The following is a 25159-nucleotide window of genomic DNA, read 5'->3' as shown; positions in this document are numbered from 1 at the left end:
CTAAACTGCTTGCAGGTTATTTATGACCAATCGTGCACAGTGATTAACCACAGTTTTTTCCACACTTTCTCACCCTGATTTTTTTAACTTAATTTTTCACTTATTTTTATCTGTGTTGCTCATTCTTCCTTCTTCCTTCTGCCTTTATCCTATTTCAGGAGCCCTTTTCCCTCTTTGGAAAGAGAACGGATGAAAATATTGTTTGGTTCTTTAAATGGGCCCTATCCTTAAGTGCTCTAGGGAAGAGTATTGTGAAATGCAAAAGCAAGAGGTGACTTATAGACACAGCAGGCAAGCAGGAGCCACAAGTTTCGGCACACAGTGGCTTTTGCATTTTTTTCGTTTGGATGTATTAGACAAGGACTAGGCAAGCGTATACAGAATGAAAGGCTTCAGATTGCTAGGTTGAATGCAAGGTTGGTAATCTCATTTATACAGCTATCTTATGCAAGCTGGTAGATGAGCATCCACAGTGACATACATGTGATTTATGGCAATCCCCACTGAACGGTAGCAGAATTCGTGCCAAAGATTATTTTTAAAAAGGAAAAGGAAGAGAAAATTTACTCCCTTCCCAAATGTGGAGCTTATTTTTAATTCATTCTACTTTTCAAATACTGGAGTTATCCAGGAATAACTACAGAATTATTGACAAACTTTATGTATAAAAGCATTATACAATACGTATTATCAATGACGAAGCAGCTATACACATACAGAATACAACATTTAAAGGAGATAAACATGGTTCTTGTTTTGTTCATGTAAGCTCCATTAAGCTTAAGTATATGAAAATATCTTTGACAAACTGAACTGATTTGAACACCTTGTTCTGAAAATTGAAAAACACAACTAAAAATTGAAAAAGCTGAAAAAAAAAATACACAATTCTTCTGCCTCTGTATCATATTCCAAGCAAGTTGAACAATTTATTTCCTATCTCATCTCTTTTCTTCTCTGCCTGGCATAGTCTTCTTTTAATCAGATGATCAATTTCATTCCCTGTTTTATATTAGCATTATGTAAAATTATTTTGTTAGGTCCCTGTTTCCACTGTATGCATGCTGTGTGTTTTAGATTTCATGTACATTTTACTTAGAATATGACATTTTGCGATATATTGTAATCTTCTGTACTCCATTGTATCTTTGTTCAGTCATACACTTATTTATTAGTTATATAAATTACTATATGGCGGTAGATTTTTGTCAGTTGAATTCTCTCTGACTATCCATTACAGGTAAGATCTTGCTTGTTAAAGAAAGCTATTATGAATTACATAAAATTTCCTTTCTTATCCTTCAGTTCTGCTAAAAATATTTTTTAGGTTGCTGGATAATTAACTTTTACCCCTCCTTAGGTACAGTCTGGAGTTCTCAAGGACCCACAAGATTAATGTACCATAGAACGTGCATCCTAAAGAAGAACGACATTACCATTCAGCCTCTCATACTTTAGATGAGTCAATTATAAAATTTCAGTGATGACAACACTGCTCGCTTTTTTTACTTGAAGAGTGGCAAAATAATGAAGTGTTCCTTCCATTTTAATGCTTTCAGATATGTTATGTTTGTTGCTAGCACTAGATTCATGCTAGATGCAAACTGAAAACTGATGAATTCAGAGAGCTTGTGAGGGAAGAGCAAAACATGTTGGGACAATGTTGGAGACAGTGGAACAAAGCAGGGGTCAAATCAGTCAATGGATTTATATGAGTGTCCTGGTTTCGGCAGGGATAGAGTTAATTTCCTTCCTAGTAGCTGGTACAGTGCTGGGTTTTGGATTTAGGATGAGAACAAAGTTGGTAACGCACTGATGTTTTAGTTGTTGCTAGGTAATGCTTACACTAGCCAAGGACTTTTTAGTTTTCCATGCTCTACCGACTGAGAAGGCTGGAGGTGCTGAAGAAGCTGGGAAGGGGCACAGCCAGGACAGCTGACCCCAACTGGCCCAAGGGACATTCCATACCATGTGACGTCATGCTCAGTACATAAACTGGGGAAAGCTGGCCGGGGGGGGGGGGTGACCGCTGCTCGGGGACTGGCTGGGCATCGGTCGGCGGGTGGTGAGCAATTGCACTGTGCATCACTTGCTTTGTGTAATATTATTATTATCATATTATTATTATTATCATTTTATTTCAATTATTAAACTGTTTTTATCTCAACCCACGAGTTTTCTCACTTGTGCTCTTCCAATTCTCTCCCCCATCCCACCGGGTGGGGGGAGTGAGCGAGCGGCTGCGTGGTGCTCAGTTGCCGACTGAGGTTAAACCACGACAATGAGTATAAACAGAGCAGCAGGAAGAGAAGGGAGTTGGGAAGCAGAAAGCAGCAGAAGGGAAATTTTAGGAGTGAAGCATTGGCAAAGGAAATAAAAATGCAGGGAGAAAGAGACCCAAGTACAGTGTTAGGGCTGACAGATTAGATAGATTAATGAATGCACACTGAGTTTAACTACTTTAATGTTATTTTCAGTAGCTAAAATTAGGTACCTCTGGCCATTGCAAAACCAGGATTTTGTAAGTATCTGAGACTGAGTTTTAATAAACATAGAGGTAAACAGCCTCAACTAAGTAAAAAAATGGAAATCAAAATAAGGAATTAAAAATTACATTTTTAATGTTTTGTTTAAAACTTATTTTTAGCCTGAGATCACAATTTGTAATGGGCAATCTATTTCATGCTCTTGTACATCACAGTACAATGCATGTCAATGTCCTAAATGCATGTACAGTGTCCTAAATAAATAATGTTGACAAATAAAAATACTTCTTCAACAAGCCACGACAGAAAGCAGATCTGCGATCTGCATAACAGAAACCTATACCTGTACCTATACCATATTTATGGAAAGACATAAATGAAAGTAGAGTCAAAGGGACATTTTAGTTAAATGGTTGGTTGTAAAGAATTTAAGGCTTGAAGAAAACAAGGTTTAGGAAAAAACTTTGGGAAAGAAAAGAAACCCAAATCAAACCAAATTACACATGGAAGGAAAAAAAACTGGCCCCATTTGGCAACAGGCAAAATTCCTGGACCGTATTAATACAACTATCCACACATAGCATATACATAGCATATACAAAAAACAATCAGTCTCCTTTCAAATCTCTTTGAAGATATCAATACATCAGATAGCCAGAGATTCCATTTCAAACTACAAAAATTCTCATGTTCTGTCATCTTTTCCATAAACTTTTCATCTTCTATCTTAAAACAATTAAGATTCTTTGTTCTTGTTATGCTGTTTTGGAAGATTAATTTTGAGCATAAACCTTTGGATAATAATAATAATAAAAGTGTTTTAAATTTATTCTTATGTCAAAATTTGCATTTCTGTAGCTATTTTCTTCTCCTGAAATTTATCTTCATATTTATTATACAGTCAACGTCCACCTCAGACTCTGTTCTGCTAAGCTAAACAAGCCAACCACTTTTAATCTCACTTCTTTAGACAGATGTCCCTCTCCTTTAATTAATCTAGTAAACCACAGTCTGTCTTCAGATCGACTTTTTGTTTCTGGAAAAAGGCTAACCTAAGCTTTGTATGTTCTTCCAGAGGAGGTCCTGCCCATATTGAAGAAGAGTTCCAATAATTCTACATCTCCATCAGATGACAGAGTTTTCTGTCCAAACTCTCTGCTTCTCTGCTTTGCCAAACATACCTTAGAACAGTAGTAGCTCTTCTCACACCTGTCTCATGCTGGCAGCTCAGATGCCAGTTGACCAGGCACACAGATTTCTCTTCTCTGTCATTTCCATTTGGACAACTGACCAGTCTACAGCAGTTTTTTCTGTCTCCTTCAGTGACTGACTTTTCATTGTTCAATATCATTCTATTACTACTGCTCCTTGGTTTAGTCCTCCACAATAGCGACAATACTCTCCAGCTTTCTTGCTTCCCCAATTAAATGAACCCATGCCTATTCTCTACCTGGTGGCCACTACTGCATCTATTAAATAGGATCAGTCCCAACAGTGTTGTCAAAAGACGATCCCCCTCCTTTCTGACAACTGTTAAACTCTCCCTTCTGCAGTTTTTTTACCCACCTCACAATTCGTTAGCAATCTCCGTCATCCACACTTCATTTTATAATTGTACAGGAGTCATATAGCAGATGCTTAACCTAAATCTAGATCAGTGGCATTCTCTGGATTAGATCCCTTCTCTGAGAAATTGGAAATATTTAAAAAAAAAAAAAGAAGAAAAAAAAAAAGAAAGAAAAGAGATTGGTCTATCATGATCTACCTTTACTAAAAACATGCTGATAACTGGGATAATTGCATTTCCCTCTTTGACCCTCCTTACTCTTTCCTTCAAGATCTTTTCTAAGACAATGTCCAATACTGAGGTATACTATCAGGAACATTGTTGGTGGATAATTTTCCACATTTTCTGGAAAATAATCAAGCTGTTAAACAACTTCAGCAACAAGTTCTGAAATACACAGATTTTCTTCCTTGGGGAAAAAAAAAAAAACACAGCCAAGATTGGTTTTGCTATTCTTTAATCCACTTGATAAAAAGAGTTCAAGAAAACCTGGTCATACGCTGAACTTATAAAAATGGTATTTATTACAGAACAGCATTGATATAATCTGCATGTTCAGGAATTAAAGATTTTATTAGCTCTTAGTTCCTGCATATTTTTTGATTAGCCAGTTTTAAGGCTAATGTTCACACAAATATTGTTGGGGAATGCAAGATTCATCTAAGCTTGCTTTTGACTGTACGGACTACAATTGCATAAAAAGAATGCGCCTGAATCTAAAGTAAAAAAGAGCTTCTCAGAAAATCTTTTCTTAAAAAGAAGCAAAAAAGTTTGCTAACAAAGCTACTGCATTGTCAGGGATATTCTAAGATGCAAGGAAGAGGAACCAAGAGCAACTAAGAAAACTCAGATGAGAAAAACAGCCTTACTATTACTTTTTCAGCAAAATTCACATTCAAAGAAAGAGAAAGAGAAGTGAAAATAAAAGTTCATTGCTGTTTTCACAACCCATCATTAGCTGGCTGCAGATACCTGTATCTACTAAAAGTGGTGGCAAAATGCCTGTTTATTTAAAAGGGAACAGAATTTCAAAGTCCCTTTGAAAAAAAACTACCTGGGTAGTCAAGGCATTTGACAAGCCTGGACAGAAAAAAGAAAAAAAAAGCAAAACCAACAAAACTTTGCTCTCTTTGGTCGCACCTACCAAATGTCACACTCTGGGACATAATGGAATACAGACACAGATGCCCAAATTACTTGGAGTACTGGAATTAACACAGGAAAATCAGAGCAGTGCTTTCCCTGAGATAATTTACCCTCTGTTGTCCAGTATTGACATTCAGGACCTGAGAGATTTAGATGCCACCACCCTGTTGAAGTGTGCTTTTCCTTTTCTTTTCTAAAGTCCTCCACACCATATTCATGAAACTACATATGATGTCTTAGTCGTTGCAGGGAATCTTGATTCTCAGCTACTATTCATCTTGGAAAATCTCCCTCTATGAAACATCAGCTAAACCAGATGCCTGCCAGCTTAGACTGAGAGATCAGAAATGAAGTAATAGCTTGAAAATCACAGCATCCTCATGAAAGTTGGCAATGCAGATAGAAACAGGAAACTTGAAACAGGGTGAGAACTCAGCTAACCATGTGATTTCCAAGCAGATAGTCTGTGATATGCTGCATACAGCAGGTACAAGTCTGAAAAATGCATACATGTTAGCAGAAAGCATACAGTAGCTGTGCTGAAAAGAACTCAAAGCTTTCTAAGCACTCATCCAGTTTGAGGTAAAGTATTTTGTATGGCTACAAACTGTGATCAGGGAGGCACACAATACTAGTAATTTCCCCTTCCTGTATGTCTTCAGATCAATGAGACAGGTTACACCTACCTGTTAATTTTTTTTAACTCCATAACATACCTTAAGAAAAAAGCATTTTCGACAGAGGAAATAAAAAGATACAAAAAGAAAGAATGTGGACCAATTTTCCCCTGCTCATTGAAGTACCCATGTTGTGTGATATCATGGATCAGCTGCAGATAAACTAGTGTACATTTGTGTAGATCTTACTGTTTCCGTATTGCTTTTTAGAGATACACGTTGCTATCCCACGGAAAACGCATGCCAAAAAAATCAAACAAGAATAAGAATGATTCCACGATATGAGAAAACAACTTTTTAAAGCCACCACTTTTTCAACAGTGCACTTTTCTAAACTGCATTGTGGGAAGATGCTTTGGGTGTTGAATGTGTCTAACATTTAAGTTTATGACGCATGCATCAGAAATGAAAAAAGTTGCCCCGGGTTGCCCAAACTTAAGGTAAGTTCTTTAATACTTAATAGTACAGCAAGTCTAGTCTGATTCCATGACTCTTAGTGAAATCCCAAAACACAGAACCCTTACCTACCTCTGAATTTTAATCTCTGAAAGCTTCATGTAGATCTAGCATGAACTAGATTCTCCTCCTGCAACAAATATAGACAATTAGACTAGAAGTATTAAAATTAAATTATTGTGATGTAACCTTATGCATAAGCATTCAACTGCCAGTGAGTACACGTACACTGAAAATAGAACCCATGGTCTCTAGATTCAAAGACTCATACACTTTTAGCTCTCATACTTGAGCTAAAAGTGAATCTGTTGGTTGTATGAAAGCTTCGTCATGTATCTTAATTACTGTGTTGCAGAACAAGAGTGAAATGACCGTCATATTCTTAAAAAGAAATTTCTTGCACAAATACATTTCGTACATTAAAGTTAACGATAGAATCCATAAATTACCACATGACTCTCTGAAATAAAAGATGAAGTCTCATAAACAGAAAACAATTGAGAATCACTTTCTATAGTTTACTCAGTGATGTGATGACTTATAAGACATGGTATGGTCTCTAAATGTAGCAATAAATCAAAACTGTAATGCTAGGAGAAGTGTGATTTATTTTTTCCTTAATTTATTTTCATCCTGCTCTTTTCACTTCTAAAATATAGTTTCAGCCAAAAGCTGCTCTGGGGCCTGAAGGACTGCAAAAATACTGTGTGCTTCACCATTCTGTGCCTATGAATGACTGTCTGAACCTGAATTCCCAAAATTTGTGGAAGCAAAGATCAGTAAAAAGCCCATCTGAATGCACACATCTTCCTGACTATCTAACCCTGAAATCTATGGAACCAAGGGAGTATACTAACTTCTCAATGTAAGTGTGATGAACGATATGACTCCCTGTCCTGAATTATAAGAATTTTATTTTGGACAAGGTCCATTTAAGCTATTTTTCCTCATGAGTGATCTGTCAGTATAAAACAATCGTTACATGCATAATTTTCCTACAGTTGGCATTTTCAAATCCTCCATAATTTGTAACATAAAACTTGGAACACTTTCCAGAGAATCACCATTCAGAATGTTTTGCTGTCTACTGTCAATTTAAATCAAAACTAAAATTCTGCTTATTCTTACCTCCACCTTTTACTTCACATTCTGGTTTCTACTTTCTTATGTGTTATTTCCCACTCTTTGTTGTACTTAATGAGTGTAAGTTGTGAGTTTTGAATTGGACTATAATTTAATCTTTTAGTTCTTAATATCCTGATATTTTCAGGCAGTAGGTACTTTGTAACTGAACAGAGTAGAGAGGGTTCAGAATTTATATGAATCTGGCAGAAAATACAGAATGTGATTGCCTGAGGAAAAGAGGGGACATTAAAGATTATACACTGACAGCTAGTTATGGCTAGCTGTTGATGAAGTATCCAGCTGTGCTTTACTGTACACAAAAATATTTTGGAAGACCCATAAAAATGCCAGCAAACCAGTAAAATTTTCAGAACCATTATATATATGTGGTCATTTTTTTTTTTTTTCACTAGAAAGTACAAATTCATTTAAAGTTACTAACAAAAAAAATTGAATTCCTAAGTAGTTTCCCTAAAACTAAGTTCCACATTAAGTAAAATCCATATTGCAATATGAATATTTTAAGGAATATAGAAATTCAGAGTACCACCTCTTGGTGAAAAATAGAACTAACTTGATTTCCTGCTGAATGGTAGATGCCATGTTTTGGTGAAGAGCTGGAATCAGTCATGGCTCTTGATAATTTGCCAGCCTACATAATGTGAAGCAGAATTACAAGAAATCCTAGTTATTTATGATTTAATTATTTCAGGTTGTTAATATGTGGTGTTGATTTAGCAAACCACATTTCAAATACTTTGCAAACATTATCTAATTTGTTTATAAATATGTCTCTCCATTTGGGGTTTTTATTTATGCCATACTTTGTTTTGGGTAAATGTGTTAAATTAAAATTAGCCACCCCAATAAGCAATACAGTAAAAAAAGAGAAGCAGTAGAATGTAAGAAGATTTAATGTAGCACAGAGCCCATTCTAATATTAACAACTATTTTGTCAAAACTGAGGTTTTGAAAGCTGCAGTACTGCAGGCCAGACTGTATCATTAAGGCACATCTGTGGAGATGGTAGAGAGAAAGCCTACTGAAGGCATTGAAAGATAGCTTTTTCCCTAAAAGAGGTCTAACACACACATATATTAGCCAGCCACCGAAGTCAGACAGGGACACAGCAACACAAACCCACAAAAAATAAAAAGCTAGTGCTTGAGCAGTGCGAAAGCTGCTGTAGTTTATAGTTGCTACAAATGCTTCTGCCTGCTTACAGTAGAGCATTTTTCCATGCATCTCCACACTACAGACCAGAAGGTTTCTAATGGTACTCAGCTTCAGTCATCTTGAAAGACTTAAAAGACTTGAAAGTTTTCCTGAAGTTTGTCATTACATGAATTCATGTCCTGGAGCAACTACAGATATGAGATTCAATGTATCCTGTGTTAAAAACACAGTGTAAGTCTCAGCTGACTTGACTTCTTTCAGATCTAAGAATATATCCATCCACGAGGCCTGTCTTGTTTTACTAAACAGTGGGTGACATTTCTTACTAGCTCAAGTACATGAAATAAATAATAAACTAGGTATGAAGGAAAAAAGTATCTATCAAACAAATTATTTGAAGAACAGTACAGTCCATTTATTTTTCAGAAGTTTACTTAAAATTTCTACTAATTTTCAATGAATTTTGGCTTAATTTTCTTTAAAAGCAATGGCTACTGCTTCTGGGGCCTACTTGCTTAGCACACAGTCACTAACCTGTCAGTGCTGGAGTCTTTCACAGACCCAGCCATCTCCTTCTAATGACCTTTGAGGGCTCAGCCATCCGACGTTGAGGCTCCAAATGCTTAGCTGTCAAAAGAAAAAAAGAAAGACAGACTGCATCTAAAATACTTCTCTCCGCCATGTACACATGCTGCAATAAGAAGTGCATTATGTCAAGCTTGGCTTATGAACTCATTTTCACTATTTGATAGGATACAGTATCACTGGGATTTGTTGAAACGACTAGAAGTGTCTTTTGGGGAACAGAAGGTGCTAAGCACAGCTATAGTATATTTCATTTCATTTTTTGAGCAAGGAATGCATCTTTCTCCTGCTGCCACTGACACAAAAGTCAGTCTTTATTGCTGCTTAGAAAAAAGACTTCATAAGAATCTAGTTGCCACTTGGACACATCTTTCTATGACTGTCAGGATCTTTAAGATAAATGTGTGACTCCTGACGGCAAGCTTCAGCAAAAAAACTAGCCTACATGCATATATCAATCAGTATATTTATATATAGGTATATAGTAGTCAGTTTAATACACATATATTGCTGGAGATGTTTTGTTATTTACTTCTTGTCACTAAATTATGACCTGTAAAAATTCAACTTTCTCTATACTTTCTCAATTCACTTACTAAAATATAACAGGGATCTATTTAATCTTATGGGGTCAATGAACATTTCAGTGCATTTTCACTACATTTGACAACTGGAATACAAATAGGTATTTGAAGCTTTTTATGAATTAATTCGTGGAGGGTCTAATACTTGTGACAATCAGAGGGATTATGTTCTTCTTCCCTTGTTCAAACAAATGTTTTCTTTTACAAATAAGAGCAGAGAAGCATGGGAATAACCATTTCAAATTTATCTGGACCAGCCAGCACCCTAGATCTATCAGTGGCCAATATCACATCTTTCAGATAGCAACCTTACATCTCTGCTAGGGATAAATAAATGAATGTCAGCGGTAAGATGAAAAGGATGAATATTGAAAACAATACCTGACCATATTTGGCCATTTCAATTGGATAGTAATCTGAACCAATGATTTGTTGGTACAATAAAAAGCAGGTCATAAGAATATCAAGAGGAAAAAAATCATGAGTCTTCAACTATGCCAAGCAGCTGGGTTGAATAGTTTCATAAAGCAACCACATTCTATTCTGAAAACTGTTGAGTTTTATCACTCCACTTCCTACTGGAAAGATGGTTCAAACTCTCATTTTGTTAAAGAATATCTTCTTAGTTCCAACCTAAACTTACTTGTGCACAGCATACAGCTATTTTTTTTTCTTGTACCAGTATTATCTTTCGGCTTTAGAAATTCCTCCACGGTTTTTGCTCTAGAAAAGCAGAGAGGGAAGTGAAGGTCTCTCACAGAGGGATCAAGCGTGTGTGATTTAGTCTTTGTTTAGTGAGACTATTAAACCATATTCCGTTAGTCACTGTTTGCAGAAAATTCTGCCCTTTCTCTGAGAGAAACTCTGTACTCCTTTTAATACAAATTCCATTTTTTTGAATGTGGATGGTCACAATATATGTAGTACTCTTCACAATAATTTTCTAGGGCCCTGCATTAATACTTCTTACTCTCCTGCAAATTCTTCTGATATATTTAATTGCATTTCCTTTCTCTGGGCCACATCACACTGATAACTTATAACCCATCCTGGTGAACTCAAACTTTTCTCCTCCACTGTCATTTCCTTTTCATGAACCTTTCATTTATAGAAGAAAATTCTTTTATCAGTCCTTACTAGCAAGACCTTCTTGTTCTTGCATTTTATAGCAATTGCTATTTGCCTTTCTCGTCTTAATTGCTTTTTCTTTGACAATATATTCCAAGTTTTGCACACTGCAGAGGTCAAAGTAATTTATCTGCAGCTGCCTAGATAACTTTTTCCTTCTGAAAAGTTACTGCTTCATGAACTATTTTTGATGCCATACATCAGACTTTTAGTAAAAATCATTGCTACTAGACTCATTTGTGCGCTTTCCTACGTTTCTGTAGTCAGAAATCTAAAAACTGGAGGCAATCCATCCCACCAGGTAGTCCACTCATTAGGAGGTACCTGATGAGGAAGTACTGACCTCCTCAATTTTTCCTGTCATTTCATATGTCTCAGTTTCCACTTCCATACCATTGTTCTCAAAGCCATCTTACTCCTGCTACATATTCAGCAATGTCCCATTTTCTGCAAACAGAAGCAAAGTGCTAATTTAGGCTGGAGCCACACCTGTAGTTATTTTGACCCCTTCATCACTGATCAGGATGAGCTTGACTTTGGTTAATTATCGTCATCTTTCTTAACTTTCTGATCTCCCTGATAAGATTCCTTGATGATCAATCTTTTCTCTTTTTTTCATCCTTACAGGTTTCCAGTTTTTTCTTAGGATCCTGTTTCAGCTGTCTAGTTATCCAGCTAAACCTAGAGCTCTCCCCTACAGAATTTCCCTTGCACTTGGCAACAAACTCAAAGTACTCTGTGTATGTTCCCTTCACATCATTCCAGAGCCTTTGACACAAGAATCTTTTCCGTCTGACCTCTCTGAATTCCTTTATATACCTCAAATCCATGATTTTTAACTAGAAAACATTATTTAGCAGCCTGTTTGTTTGTCCTTCCTTTTAATTTAAGCTGAACAAGCTCAAAGTATTGGATTGTGTACTTAGTACTTATCAGCTTTCTGGAATATCTTTATTTCTTGATGTTGTATCACTCTTTAATGACAAAATCTCTCAGCTATCCCAAAGAGAAATGACAGTGCTATTCTTACTAATGATTTTTTCTGCTATCCATATCTAGGAAATTAAAAATCTGGTAAGTACACAAATATAAATACTCATAGTATTTATAATATGAAGAACCACAGGTTTAAATTCTTGGAATCTACAGAATATTTTTCTGTTGTTGCAGTGGTACTAATTTTTTGCAATCCTTTCCCAAAATTGATTTGACTAATATATTAATTCAGGGCCTCTGCTCCTTTTAACATCTAGTTCAGTCATGCTTGACCATTTCAGTGGGATTATTTGTCCTCGATAAAAGCAATTAGTAGATTTTTCTTTGTTTCTATCAGAATCCTTTTTTTTCCTTTTTTTTCACCTTATGTCCACCTTTCTTATTCTGTCTGGCAGGCAATTCATTTTTCCATTCTCTGATTGTGCTTTGGCTTTGGGACTGTCAGTTCTTTAACAGCAGTCCACACTAGCAAAAACTTACACAGATTTGTGATGTTTACAACAGGCCCTTATATTTCCCAAGTATTTAACTTTCAGTTTTCTCTTACAGTCTCTTTGATATCATTCACCTTTTCTGGGGATTCCTGTCCCTGCCTGCCTCCATTTTTTCTTCCTCTCCTCTGCAGGAAGGAGTCTTCTTTCTCCTTGTCCTTGTCACCCCAGCTCCTACCTGACTCTCTTTTTACTTCTCCAGCACAGCACAGCTTGCTCCTCAGGGAACAAAAAGACTTGTTCTTCTTCATCTCAGAAATTAGCCAAGTCAGACCAGGGAAGAATCATGAGCTATTGGTTTGAGCCTGCATTCAGCAGTGAAGAGAGGGAAATATGGGAAGTTGCCGCTGGAGTGGGATGAAGACTACATGTGGCAGAGTCCCAAAAAGCAGCTGCTCTTTACTTCTGCTTAGCTCCTGTCAGTCAGTTGTCATTAGTTGTCTTATTTAATTAACAGTTTATGCAATTATGGGCCTAACAGTGCAGGCCTTAGTCAGGCAAGGCTCCTGCTGAGTTTTTAAAGTGACTTTTCTCCAAGTTTTTCCTTTCTAGACTTCAAGATCAAGCACAAGAGAAATAATAGTTGGGTTCCCTCTCTTCAGTATCTGGACTGATTCCCACACCATCTGTAATAACCATTTTTAAACAACTTGTTTGTGCTTTAGGGTTCCCTATAGAAGCAACGTGCTGAGTACATTACTGAATCAGTTCTGTTTCAAAAAGGGATGAGGCCGTTATCTAGCTAAGTCCTAGCAAACTTCCAGTGTCAGGCATTACTTCAGAGTTTCACTAAAGTCTTATTTAGAACTCAAGTGTTTAGTCACCAGCAAACATAGTAGCTTAGGTTCATGAGATATAATATTAAGTTTTATATTTATGCAATACCACAAAGATAACCAACAATCTTCGCTTTTTATGAGAAGCTCCGTTTGGTCCAGATTTGACCCTTACTCACTCTATGTAGTCTCCTGTGTAATGGAGTAATTTCCTGACTAAACTTCCCAGAGCCTGGACCTTTGAGCGACAGTGGAAATGACAAGGGAAACTCTGAGATTATTTAGAAATGTCAAGCCCGGCGATGTAGCAGCAAGTGCTTTCATTTTTTTCAATTTTGTTAACTGTAGTATTGAATCAGCTTTACCCTGAGAAAATAATGGATCTATTTCTGACGACTGTAATAACTGAGGCTTATGAGGTCTATCCCAGTTGTGAGCTCAAGTGCTGCAAAGTCAATGAAAGTTTATAAAATGTTCCAATAACTGTTAATAACATATACGGAGGGGGAAAAGTACAAAAGAGAGAGAAAAGAGAGAAAAAATAATCTAAGAACAAATTATATCAGCCTGTGGATACCATAAAACGACTGCACTGAAGCCACCTTTGGTAAAAAAAAGCAGCGTGGAAATGAATGAATCAAAACTGGTGTGTTGCAAACATAGTCTGTCCAACATCTGCCCTTAATCACTGCCTTTTTAATGGTCTTTAAAAAGGCAGTTTGAAAGGAACGGGTGGACACAGAATGCAACCATTAGGAAGGCCAATAACTATTTTTTTCACTCCAGAGACTTTGGCCTTTGTTTGTGAGCCCTGAACTCACCTCCCTAAGGGTGTTACCAGATTAACTCATTATAAAGTTAGCAAAACCCCTTCCTGATTAATGTGAGGCCTTCCTTATCTGTTATATTCCCAGGATCCAGGGGAAGGACTTTGGTGATAGAATCTACTGTGATTGAGCTCCAGCCTTGGATGCTAAAAATCAAGCAAAAAAAAAAATCATACTTCTCCTCTGTTACCAGATTTCACTTTCCCCATATGTGTTTGTTTTCTTATTAAAAAAAAAAAAAAGTTAAATTACCATCTTTCAAAGAACCGAAAAACAGAAATAGCCTTTTTTTCCCGATGACATATGTCCCTATGACAACATATTAGATTTTAACTAGTAGATTCTTACATAAAGAAGGTCTTTGATGCTTTTTGGCCATAGTTTTCAGTTTTGTAATCAGGTTTGATTCTTTTTTTTCTTTTTTTTTTTTTAAATCATTATTTCGTATTTTAACATGTATTTCCTAGTTTCTGTGAAATGGTAACTCAGTACAAGTATCTGTACTTAAAACCTATTTACCATCTGACACACCGTTACAATGGAATTGCCATACGAGTATTGATAATTCACTAGGCTTATTTATCCTTTTGGAACAAAGGCAGTTGTATAGAAGCTCAAGTATAACTGAGCAATCCAATGTGACTCCAGATCTGCTAAATCATGCCACTGAACAAACCACCCTTCATGGGCTGTGGCAGAAGGTCTGAGGAGCTAGCAGAGACTTGGCTGAGAAATAAGAGGATATCAGACCACAGAGACAAAGGACACTGTTCACACTGCAGCAGCTGTTGTCCAATCTACATTCGTCCATTCCTGGACAAGTTTTTGCCCTTGCTTTCCTCGCCAGAATACAGCTGCTGCTGACTAATGAATGCTGCTCAGAATAACCACATTTTGCTCTAAGTGAACCACAGACACTATGCTTTCCCCATGACTACTGATGGAGAACGTAACTGAAATATAAGTTCTCTTTAAATAGCCCTATGATAGCTTAAAATATATTTTAATTTGATAAATGGGGGGGGAGGGTGCTTATGGAGAACTATGCATTGTATACCTACCTTTATATGAATAGTGCAAAACAGTGAGGGTCTTACTGAAATAATAATTTCTATGGGTTAAAGGAGATTTCCAATTTTTCAGTGTAAAAGGTTACCATGGTATATGAAAAATGCCTCTTCCTTTCATATGTAGCAGGATTGCAGCACAAATACAACCCAAAGTGAAATTATTCTGAAATCGTATCATCTTGTTAACAATTAGGTAATTTCTCCATGAATTATTTACAAATCTCTGTTCCTCAGACATGTTCCCCACTGCCTACTGAATATATGATTCAGGTTATTTCACCTTCCTTTTGCATTATCATGCACTTCCCACGGTCTTGCCACAGTCTTACTTCTTACCTCATTCAACCATTTATACTTACGTTTTATTTTAGACAGAATTCATTCCAGTGCATATGACTCAACTTAAGAATTTAATTATATTTTAGCAGGTAAAGTTTAAGAGTTTTGAGTCAGATGCATCACTGGGTAATTTTTACATCACTCAGTATAATATCACATATCAGTTTATATTAATACACAGTTCCCTTTATTATTTGAATATATGGCTTGTCTCCTCCTTAGATGACACAACTATTTAAATCCTGTATTAACAAGGATTTAAATAAACATATCTGCTTTATGATAGCTTGCTTTATGGTTGAAGGGGGTTCAGTTGGCCGGTTGTTCAGCTGTCATTCATCACAGTGAAATCGCACTGATATTTACTCATTATTAAACCTTCAACAAGCTGGATACGCAGTATTTCCTTACCAGCTGACACTATGATATATTTAGTTGCTAGTACATTCGTATTCGGAAATTAATGTTATGAGGCAATTTGGTCTCATATTCCTGAAAGTATGTATTACTGTAAAATGCAAGTACTAACTGGCCATGAATCATTCATTTCTTAATGTTTTTAAATCATTGTGAAAGTTGTTCAACTGAAATTATTTCACTTTTTTTTTTCAGCCTCTAATGTTCAAAATGTATGACATTCTTTAGTTGAAAGAAATAAACTCTTTTTTAAATGCTTTATATTAGCTCTGAGTTTATTATTTTCAACCTATTGTTCTTCTGTACCTGATACTTGCAAGTTATGATGGAGTTAAATCATTTAAGTAGACTGAAAATCAGGAAAAATTATCTGCAGTATGACCAACCACTCTCATACCTGAAGTTTATTGTCAGTATTATCTCCTATATATAAAATTCTTCAACCAGATTTTGCTTCCTAACAATGCTTAGCCAATTTGAAATAATTTTTCATTATATTCTCAAAAAAAGGTTGTGCAAAGTAATCTCCAAAGAGCATTGAGGTTTACATAAATGGAAGCTACGGTGATATTTCAGTTCAAATGAAACAACATATTGATTTTCCACTAGAATTCTGATCTTTGATTCAGTAGTGCACTCGCATGATGGTGCTATAGGAATATACTCATTCATGGACAGGGATCCTCAGACTTTTATCCATCTGGCTGAAATGAATGTTGTAATGGACAAAACATCATGGTTCAGAAAAAAGGTAAAGTGGCAACCAACTGATTAAACACAGAAGGGATTTATGCAGTGTTTGTAACACAATTCAGATTATGCTTTCAGGAAGTTGCTACAAAGACCATCTTAGTCTGGAAAAGGTACAGAGGGAGCTGACAGAAACCATTCACTTCGAAAAACTCTTCTGTGATAGCTACTGGTTTTGTTCTTAGTCTTTGTTATAGTTTTAAAAACAAGAAAGAGGAGATTTGCAGTTAGCAGGAGAGGGGCTGTCTTGTTGCAGGTAAGGTTTCTATGCAAAAAGTAGCGTTCATAAATAAAAAGGACATTTTTATTTTGCTCAGGAAAATTGTTGATATTTTTGCTTTCTCCATTTTCAAGAACTTTGAAGCACTGCTGTTCCCATAAGAATGGGAACTCTCCTTTGTTTATACCTATAATATACAGACACATGCATGCGTGCACAGACACACATCTGTTTATGCCTAACCGTTTATGAATTATTTCAGATAGATTTCAGATAAATCAGGAGTGCTTATATTCTAAGCATTTTTGGGACTGGTAGTACAAATGGGACCCTCTGACAAACACTGGAATTAGGGATTGCAAGAAAATGTGAGGAAAGCATTGCAGAGGCTCTTTGCTTAGTCTGAAGGAGGCTAAAGAAAACAACCAGAGTTATCCTGTGCCATCTGTTGGCAAAGGCCTGGAAGGAAGAATATGGGTATGAGGTCTTTTTTAAGAATATGAATGGAATCTGATGGAATATGAGATCTACAGAGATGAGAAGAAAATAAATAACAATAACGAGTGGATTGGGCAGGTAAAGTCCACTTGTGAGCCCTATACTAAAGCATGATGGTAGAAGTGTCAAGGATGATAGAAGCAGTGACCCTTTCATGTGCTGTCACATGCATTTACTCTCACTGAAGAGCCTGCCCAGACAACGCAAAAAGGTCTTTTTCTACCTCTTTTCATTAGTAAGGAATATCCAGGTGGATGATGGACAAAAGCAGTGGGGAGAGTAAAGTGCATATGAGGTTTCATTGTCTTTTGGAGAAATGATCTTGTTACCGTGAGAATTCCTTGTGGCTTAATAAGGGTGTTTGTTAGCGCACATTAATTACTCAACAAGAAAAAATTACAGTTTGATCATCCCCAGTGTATGTATGGAAAAAGGATGGTAGCTTCAACAGCAGAATACTATCTGATGGTTTAGCACACTGCCTCATTAAAGACCCTTGAATTTTAACTTCCCCTTTCCTCCCCCCCACCCCCCCAGAATCTACATTTTTTAACATTGTAATCAAAATTGTGCATAAAAAGAAGAAAAATCCAAATTTGAACAATATTTTTTGTCTGGATTATAAGAGCACATGGTTCCACCTTTTCTTTCAACCATCATTTTACTGTAAAATTTTTGTCCTAACAGATATGGGAGAAGATATGCAGATCTAGAATTTAAAGAAAATTTAGCATAATGCAGTTTCTAAGACAGAATGACAGTTACCCAATTTCTTTTCAGTCATTAAAGAATAAAAGAATTTCAATGATCATAAAGTAGAATAACATGAAAATGAAATTTGACCTAGCAGAGTATATGGAAGCATCGCTTGAGAACAAAAGACATGTTAGTAGATCATATAAAAAAGAGAGACAGACTGCTATACAGCGGAAGGAGAGATCAAATACATATGGAGGTATTTGGATGTTTAGGTGGCACTGATTTTTTGGAACAATTGTTACTCACTCTTCTCAAGGTGAGCAGCAGTCAACCAGAAGCATCCCGTAAGCCGCATCTGGTCCAGAAGCCACTTTTGAACTATGCTGATGTGTCAAAAGTAGATAATGCTGCAGGATCCTAAAATGAATTTTGATTCATAAGTAATGGAATACTTTATCACACATTTGCTTAGGTTTTTGATTATACATAAACATTTAAAAAATCAGTTTGACGTTACAGAGTGATAGGTTTAGCCAGTTAGGAAAGGACCTTGGAGACCACCTACTCCCAACCTCCTTCTCAAATCAGGGCCAATGTTCAGTACAGACCAGGCTGCTCTGGGCTTTGTCCAACCAGGACTTGAAAACCTCCTTAAAGCTATTTGAGACATCTGTGATATGAACACCAGCAAAAGTGCTGTGAGAACTCTTTGGACATTTCCTTCTGGATTGATTCAGAAAAAGATTACCTCAGCAAGGAAGTTCCTCAGGAATTTTCCAGGGGATATCATTGTAGCAGAACTGCAATGACACTTTTCCAGTCTAGGAAATGTGAATAGGTTACCTGGTTGAACACACTTGTGGGGTGGGTGAAACATTGTTAGACACCGAACATTTTTCTTTGCTCTCTAGCATCTTTAGCGGGGCTCCTTTTTGGAATTACAGAAATACCCATAGCTTCTATTTTAGCAAAACACGCTTCCTGCACTGACATCAACCCATAGTCCACTGGTAAGTATTTTCTTGTTTTGTTGACACAACCATAGGCTACAGTTTTAGGGAAGCAGTTCTTCCTTAAGGAAATTAACAAAAATAAAATTGACTGCTTGATCTTCATTCATAAATAGCAGACAGAGGCTTGGTTTGGTACTACTCGGCTTTGATGCTCTTAAGAAGTGCTGTGTTAAGTTGTGAAAATTCAGGAAACAATTTGATTAAATGAAAAGGAATTCATAATACATTTATTCTACAGATAGAGTTACTTTCTAAGACTTATTGTTTCTTCTTAAAATATATTCCCCCTTGCTAACATATGTCAGAACTAGGATCTATAAAAATTAAAATTGGTAAGAAAACTGTCTTTGCGACATCTATGGCATCACCTATAAAAGCACAGTAGAGTACAATCATTTAAGTGATTTTTCATCTCTGTGAGACATGAGATTACATCTTCATGAAGAATAAAAGTTTGAGCTAGGCTAAGGCAGTTCATAATGTCACTAAATTGTTACTCATAACATGACGTGAACAAGTTCCGATTATTGTTTTTTCATCTTGCCAAAAATAAGATTAATACTGTTTTTAGCAAATGGAAGAAAATAATTACTTATATAAAAGAGAACTAATACAAGGCAAGGGTTGAATTGTTTCAAGCATTTCACTGGTTTATATGAAAATTCTTGAGATGTGTTTAATTGCAAGGTCATTTCCTCACATATCAAAATATATAGTTTTAATATTTTTTCTCCTGTATGAATCTTAAATCTGTTTCCTCTACATTAAACTAACTGAGAGCATGGAACTGTAGCCTAATGCTTGTGTTTACAGGAACGTAGCAAGTAATGTGTGGAAGACAAGCAAGAACTAGAACTGAGGAAAACCTGATCATTTTCAGCCTTTGGATTCATACTTCTTATTTTCTGTTTTTTTAAACCTGGTAAATTCTGATTTTAGTTTTGAACTAGGGGACAGCATAATTATGAAATGCAGTTGCTAAGTCAGGGGTCTAAATATAGAGACATAAATATCAATTTAGACACTTACTTTTAAATTTTCTTGATCTAATTTATGTTAGAGAAGGATACACTTGTGAAGATAGAATTCTTGTGATCAAGTTCTGCAGTTCCTGTGCTTTAGCTGCTGAGATGGGCATTCAACAAACTGCATCAAGAAAAACTGCACTGATACTTTATGCTTGTAACAGTGAAATGGTAATTCTATTTTCAGCTCAAGTGGAGCCTTATAACTGGATATTCTATTCAAGAGTTTCTCAATCTTTTTTCCTCCTACATCTCAGTATATGTAACCACACTTTCCACGGCTTTCCATGACCCTACAGTCAACTCTTTGCAGCAACTGATCCTCAGATTCAGAAGTGCTCCAAGATATTTTCTGTATGTTTTCCAGAGACACACAAGTAACACCCATGACCACAACAAAAACACTGTTCTCTGCTCTGGTCATAGGACTAAGTAACTTATAAATTGACATCTTCTGATCTACACAAAAACTGGCAGACTAGATGAGTTAGAGGAAATGCTGAAATATTTCAAGACTTTATGTCTTAAAAAAGCAGAGGGAGAAGTGTGAAGATCAAGCAGATGGAGATTGTCAAAAGCCTTTATTAATGTTTGATTTTATGTATCACACTATATGAGGCACTGATACACTCCATCTTTTTACTGCTCCAAATATACATTAGATAGGATCTGTGTTGTCTGGAATGGCTGATAAACATAAACCACCTTTTGTAATTGCAAGAAAAGAAATAGTAGGAGTTATTACACAGGAAGAAGATTTATAATGCTGCCACAGGGCACATTACAAACAAACAGGAAAACAAATGAACATTAAAGGCCAGAAGATGATGACTTTATTGTTCTTCAAGGTCTGCCCTCGCCATATGGTCTATCTAACAATCTATGATTGTTTTTACCTTTCCCAATTTTTTATTGTCCCTTTGTGTTACACACATAAAATGTTAGGAAAATTAACCACTGGCACATTCTGATAAGATGGTTTTCAAACATAAAATGAAAAACCTTTCAGAATTTTTCCCTTTGAAAATAATACTAACTTCATTTTGTGTCTAGATTTAAAACCCTTACTTGTTTTCTAGGAGCTGCCAAATGGTGTCCAAAATGATACCTGACTGTATCTTACCACACAAAAATATCTGTTCTAATGCAATCAGAAGTAAGTCCTGCCACTGCATCGAAAATCAGGCGGACAAGAGGGAAAAAGGGCCCTACAGCAGAGGGGTCTGCTCTTGTGCAGGCTGCATACTCCCCACCATTTGACTACATCCAGAGCACATATGGCCCATATTTCCACCTCGGCCCCTCTGCTGCCCACTCCTAGCTCATTTACCTTCTTCCAGATACAGCCAGAGCACCCATGCAGCATGGGTGGTCCAGGTCCCTGAGATGTGGGGGACATTGACCTGTTGTTTAGAGTGCTGGACACTCCCAGTCATTTTGGGGTGCTCTGTCCCCCCCTTTGAGCCCTGCTCGTTGCTTCCTGCTTTTCTTCCTGGCTACTGTTACTGTCTGCCAGCAGATGAGACTGGTCAGCTCTGGCTCCAAAAGTAGAGGAGAAGATGTACTTTTCAGGACCTTTGAGGGGGGGTTCAGAAACCTTTACCCTGCCTAACTGAGGTGCATTTTCAGAACCATCTCACTCCTTCCCCTTTCATACACAGGTGCAGGGTGAAGGATTTCCAGGTCCCTATCTTGCCATTGAAATAATAGGAGAATGCCATCCCCCACAGTAGTGCACGTTTCCCTACGTCTTCCTTCCTTCCTGGCGTGTTAGATGTAGGTGTATCTGTGTGCGTGCTTGCATGGGAATGTGGCAGGAAGAAACAATTTTGGCCCCCATGTTTTTAAGAGACCTTCATTACCAATAGGACAGAAGAGGTTTCTAAAACGCACACACACCTGCTAAGCTGATGGACAATTTCCACCCTTCCTTGGCTCACCCTTTTCCTTTGCCTTGTGATAACAGGCAGATTTCTGCCTTCTGACAGAGCAGAAAAAAGAGTAGCAGACAACGTAGCTGCTACAAACAACAGCCTGGAGCACTGCCTCTGCTGTGCCTCACAAAAGCAGAGTGGTGACTAGCTAGTGGCTAGTTTCCCCTGCATATTCTTTGAGTGTATGAGTAAGAAACACTAGAAATTAAACGTAGCCCATTTTACTCTCAGTCAATGCCTGTGGGAGCATTACACTCTATAAAGCTAAGCTCTGTGAATTTGAAATACATATTCAACCTTCAGTAATGTAAAGGTTCCTTATGTTCTTCTCGGCATGGGGAAAGCTTCATGAAGTACGGGCTGGAGTTTGATAGAGAGCTGTTTTGTGCAATGGCATGTTCTGAAATGGTAAGGAATTTCTCTGCACAAGAGCAACTGCACTTCTGAATCAGGCACATCAGAGGTGAATCCAATAGAAAAAGAAGGCTATAAAAGGTCTTGACACTAAAGATAGTAAAAAAAACCGTTGGCTACAAGCAGGTGCTGTAGGGCTATGGGAGTTTCACTGTGGATCTCAGGACAAGGACGTTTGACAAGTTCTCTCTTCTGACCAAATCACAGAAGAAAAATGGGAGGTCAGATGGACCCTCGAAGCCTTTCTTCTCAGATAAAATGTGGCAATATTTCACAGCCTGAGGCAGGTAATACAGACATTCCTTCATTGCTCACTGTTTGCATATATGACAGCGCGAACTTAAGATCTTTTATTTTCCTTGCATATTATTTGTTAGATCATTTTTTTTTTGTGGAGCGAATGGTCATCTTTTCTCCAAAATTAATAGAAAATATTATTAATTACAAAGGACCAAGATACTGTGCCTTGCCAGATGTCATTATGTAAACACTGACACTATTTAAGGCTTTCAGCATAAGGGACCCATCCTTGTCCAGCAATACTGAATTCTCCAATGTTAATTGTAATAATTCTCACAGGCCGTAGCGACAGCTTTTAGCAAAGGAACAGCGGATCTGCTGCAGATGCATCAGTAGCCAGACTGAGTCAACTTTCAAGCCACAATGAGCTGATGAGTCCCGCTTATGTGCATGTGTGTGTAAGTAATCAAAACAAAAACAGTCAGAAACACTTACAAATGGAAATGCCAGCATTGTTCGTATCTGTAAATTCCTGCTCATGTAGTGACACAGTTGGTAATCTGTAAGGTGTTTCTAGGTCTTGTCAAAAGCTAGGTAGTACAATTGACTAGTATTAGCACTATTTGTAAAACAGAGCTAATGAACTAATTGTAGGGTTATAAAACAGACTTTATAACAACAGGTGAGAGACAAAAAAGGCATTAATGCTCTCTTAGACAAGGTTATTGTATTAATCTTAAAATATTTAATTGATAAACTCCAACTGTTCCAATGACTCTGCATGCTATGTAAATGAGATGTACAGCTGATTTAGAAAAAGCTAACTAACTCTGTATTTTATTAGCTATATATCTCCCTCTGTTAAATTTGTATCCATCTCATCTACTTCTGTGTAGGCATCACCTACTCCAAAAGAATGTCAGGTTACACATGACTTTTAAGCCAGAGTCATATTTTCACACAATCTTACAGTGCAGTGAAGAGGAAGGATAAGAAGCGATCGATTTAACTAATGAATTCTTCAGTTACTTCAACTAAAAGAAAAATTCAGGAAGTGAAGACTAAATCAGATTGCTAAAGATGAATACAAAATAACACAGGCAAGCATGTGGAAACAAAAGACCAAGACATAAACCCCATGAAACCAACAAGACATATCACAATAACAAATGCACAGCATGCTAGCAGAAGAGTAGGAAAAAATCATGGCTCATTACCCAACAGAGAAGGAAACTACTAACTGCTAAGAAAATGCATGTATTTCACACCCTTTTTGAGTCTCTCCTCCCCGAAATCCCCCGTCTGTCAGCATTGGCTTCCACAACTGATTACTTCACACCAGTGGGATAAGATCTCAGCCTAGAGTAAGGGGAAAACAGGTATGAATACATTTAGGTAAGATAACTGTTTGGAGATCAGCTGGCCCTGATAAATTTCATTCTGAAATATTTATGGAACTGGCTAAAATAGACACATTCACTAGCAGTTATTTCTGAAAATTCATAGGGACAAGAGGCAGCCTAAATGCCAGCTAACCCTAAGAATGGTAAAAGGAAGCGAGCTGGAGGATTTCATGGGGATTTTACAGATTTTTCAGCTTCATTGTGGACCCTGAGTAACCTTAATACAAGTAACTAAACCATTTGCAAGCAGAGAAGAGACTGAAAGATTACAGGATTAATAGCAGCTAATGTGGATTTGTAAAAAATTAAATGTGTCAAATCAATATAATTTTATTCTGCAGTGGGGTAATGAGACTTGTGGATAGAATGTAAACACAGAAACACAGAAACACATTTCATATCATGACAATAATAAAACTTCCAGTGATGTCCTGCATGATACTCTGATAAGCAGGTTAGGGAGACATGATCTAGACAAAATTTATTACAGGATGATCTGATAAAACCTGCTACAGCGTGGGTGTAAATCTTGTTGGAAAACTGTAATCAGAAGGGTAGCTATCAATGAATTACCGCCCACAGTAGAAGAGGTCTGCTCAGAATCTGTTTTTACTTAAATCTTGTCATTCATGAATGTGATACTAAAGTAAAAAGCAAGCTTATTAAATGCACAGATGATGGAAAACCAGGTGAGGCTGCAAGTATGTTGAAACATAACATTAGAATTCAAAATGACTTTGACGAATTGCAGAAATGATCTGACAAAACAAGGAATTCAGCAGTGAGAAATGCAGTGTGCAGTTGTGCAAGTAAAAGGTGAAAAGCAACCTGTTAGAAATCAGTCCTATGGGAAGAGATAAACAATGTGAGCATAAAAGAGTTACTCTCAGAGGATCATTTTTGAAAGACAGCACACTTCTAAGCCATCCATGTGTCCACACTGTGCACCTGTTATCTAGTCCTGTTCTCCATATAACTGGAAAGGAGGAGAAAATTTAATATCAACTATGAACACTGAATATTTTAGGCAAGGTAAGATCTAATTTGGGGTGTTTAATGGCTTTAGATACACTTGGGAAAAGAATGAGATCTACTCTATGGAAAAATAATGCCAGAA

The sequence above is a fragment of the Aptenodytes patagonicus genome, chromosome 2 (genome assembly GCF_965638725.1).
Source record: "Aptenodytes patagonicus chromosome 2, bAptPat1.pri.cur, whole genome shotgun sequence".
In the NCBI taxonomy this organism is placed as follows: Eukaryota; Metazoa; Chordata; class Aves; order Sphenisciformes; family Spheniscidae; genus Aptenodytes; species Aptenodytes patagonicus.
This window is presented reverse-complemented; position numbering follows the sequence as displayed.